General features: G+C 47.9%; 1 pseudogene; it reads left to right on the top strand.

The window, feature by feature from the left end:
- Nucleotides 1-238: 238 nt before the first annotated feature.
- LOC127044021 (olfactory receptor 52Z1P-like) lies at nucleotides 239-2,279 on the top strand (annotated as a pseudogene).
- Nucleotides 2,280-3,111: the final 832 nt, after the last annotated feature.

Raw genomic sequence — 3,111 nt, forward strand, 5'->3', positions numbered from 1 at the left:
GGCCATTTTGAACTGGATCCTATGGTGAATGAAGCCAGGGAGGCCCAGGAGCTGGGGGAGGCCAGGGTGATGGGGCTGCAATTCTCCGTATGGGAGAAGGCAGACAGGGGTATTCTGCATACACTGGGGTCCAGAGAGGAGCAACCTGCAGCGACAAAGAGTTTTCATTGCCGACACTAACCCTCCGTGTGGTTTTAATTCCAGCCTCTGAAATGGTCCTGGAAACCAGCAGTGCACCATGTCATGCTACAATCATTCCAACCCCTCCAGCTTTCTCCTAATGGGCAGTCCCAGGCTGGAGGCCACCCACTTCTAGATCGCCTTCCCATTCTGTGCCATGTACGTTGTGGCCTTGCCGGAGAACTTCACCCTCCTGTTTGTGATCATGACAGAGCCGAGCTGTGACGTTATTGATATAGACTGGGACCATATAGAACATTGGTCGCAACCAAGGTCCTGTAGTGGCACCAGATCTTATGTAAAGGGGGTCATATAAGGTGTCTAAGACCAGGTTATGGGTTACTGGTTATGATTATGCTGTCTGTATATCTGTATCATTTTGTAGTTGAAGTTATAAGTATTGGCTATATACTGTCTGTATTTCAAATTGGTGCTGTAGTTCTGGGTGACACCCCAGACAAGCTGGTGTTAGCTCTGCTTAGTCTGCTTGATGGTCCATTAAGGACTATCAGCTACACAATTGACCCATTGAGAGGAGGCAGATACGCCTTGTAACTCAGCAAAGTATGCAGGGACTTGCCCATGTGACTCCAGACTCGATTTTGCTGTAATTTTCCACAGTAAGAACAAAGAAGTGTTCTTACAGCTGGAAGAGCCTATATAAGGTTGATGCCTCATCTCCATCTTGTCTTCAATCCTGCTTCCTACCTCTGGGGGGACTTTGCTACAAGCTGAAGCTCTACACAAAGAACTGATGACCCATCCCAGCAGGGGAAGTACTCCAGAGACATGATTTGAACCTGCAGTTTACTCCATCACTGCTACAAGCCTGAACTAAGAACTTTGCCATTACTGTATGTAATTGATTTCATTTAACCAATTCTAGCTCTCATCTCTATCTTTTTCCCGTTATGAATAAACCTTTAAATTTTAGATTCTAAAGGATTGGCAACAGTGTGATTTGTGGGTAAGATCTGATGTGTATATTGACCTGGGTCTGGTGCTTGGTCCTTTGGGATCGAGAGAATCTTTTTCTTTTACTGGGGTGTTGGTTTTCATAACCATTCATCTCCAGGATGAGTGGCACTGGTGGTGATACTGGGAGACTGGTGTGTCTAAGGAAATTGCTTGTGTGACTTTTGGTTAGCCAGTGGGGTGAAACCAAAGTCCTTTTTGTCTGGCTGGTTTGGTTTGCTTTAGAGGTGGAAAAACCCCAGCCTTGGGCTGTGACTGCCCTGTTTAAGCAATTGGTCCTGAATTGGCACTCTCAGTTGGGTCCCGCCAGAACTGCATCATCACATGAGCCTGGACTTGCCCATGTACTACTTCCTCTGCATGCTGGCAGGCATCGACTTGGTGCTCACCACCTCCACCGTGCCCAAGATCCTGAGAATCTTCTGGTTCCACTCCCATGAAATCGGCTTTGAGTGTTGCGTGGTCCAGATGTTCTTCATCCACAGCTTCTCTGCCATGGAGTCGGGGGTGCTGCTGGCTATGGCCTTCGACCGCTACGTCGCCGTCTGCAAGCCATTGCGCTACACCATCATCCTCACCAACGCCGTCATCGCCAAGATCGGGTTGGCTGTCTTTGTGTGGGGCATTGGGCTGTGACCCCCTTGACGTGCATGGTCAGTCGCCTGCCGTTCTGCGGGCCCTGGGTCATCTCCCATTCCTACAGTGAGCACATGGCTGTGGTGAAGCTGGCCTGTGGGAACATCACGCCCAACTATGTCTACGGGATAATGGCCGCAACCTTTGTGGTGGGCTCAGACTCCATCTTCATCGCTATCTCCTACATCCTGATCCTCCAGGCTGTCCTTAGCCTTTCCTCCTGGGACGCGTGCCTGAAATCCTTCAGTACCTGCGGCTCCCATGTGTGCGTCATCCTGGTCTTCTACACTCCAGTGCTGTTCTCCTTCTACACGCAGCGCTGGGGCCAGAGCATCCCCACGCACATCCACATCCTGCTGGCAGACCTCTATCTTTTGGTGCTGCCCATGCTGAAGCCCATCAGATACAGCATGAAGACCAAGCAGACCAGGGGCCGGGTGCTGAGGCCATTCTATCCAAAAGCTGAGGTCAGAATTAACTTCTGCTGAGAATAATTTCTTGTGTTCATGTCGATTCTGTTCTTTTGGGTCTTGGCCAGGATTGTTAACCTAGCTGGAAGGAAGGAAGCACCAGAAATTTCATGAGAACATCTTCTTGTGGGATTTCCAGCCCGAGAGTCTCCAAGGTTCCTTTTACATTGAATATTACCAATGCTCCTTTTCCCAACAACACCTGGTAAAAGACTGTTCCCACCTCAGAGGTCAAGTTCTACACATGAATGTATCCCTCCCTCCCTCCCTCCCTCCGTTCATCCCTCCTTCCAACTATCTAGCATCAATCTGCATATCTACCTATCTGTTAGCCTTGAACGGCTGCCCAAGTGTGGCTGCTGCAGACTCTAACTAGCACCTCTGTGTGTGTTCAAGCACAGTATTCCCCCTGGATGTATAGTGTATCTTTCCACCATAGCTTGCGACTTTACTTGCGCTGTTACAGAAAAACTTAACTCGGCTGTGTTGTGAGAGGAAGGCGAAAAGACATCACCCTACAGTGCTCCGGGGTGTATTTTTGTGAATCTCAGCCCTGCAAGTTACTCAGACGCTATTTTAAAAAATCTTAACAATGTCCTGACAGTCTCCTTCTTCCACTTGTAATGTCACCTTGTCTCAAACTTTTTGATCACCTGTTTCTTGCATCTTCCTCACCTTTATGTCTGTTTTGTGACAATGTTAAAGACAAATTTAAAAGAGAAACTGTATAGTGCACAATATGCACAATGACAAGAGCAATGAAAAATGAAATGATTAAAATGTGCCATTTGGAAATTGTGGTAATACTGATTGTATGCAAGGCCCATTGCACTATCCCTTGTTATTATTA

Source organism: Gopherus flavomarginatus, chromosome 1 (genome assembly GCF_025201925.1).
Source record: "Gopherus flavomarginatus isolate rGopFla2 chromosome 1, rGopFla2.mat.asm, whole genome shotgun sequence".
Classification (NCBI taxonomy): domain Eukaryota; kingdom Metazoa; phylum Chordata; order Testudines; family Testudinidae; genus Gopherus; species Gopherus flavomarginatus.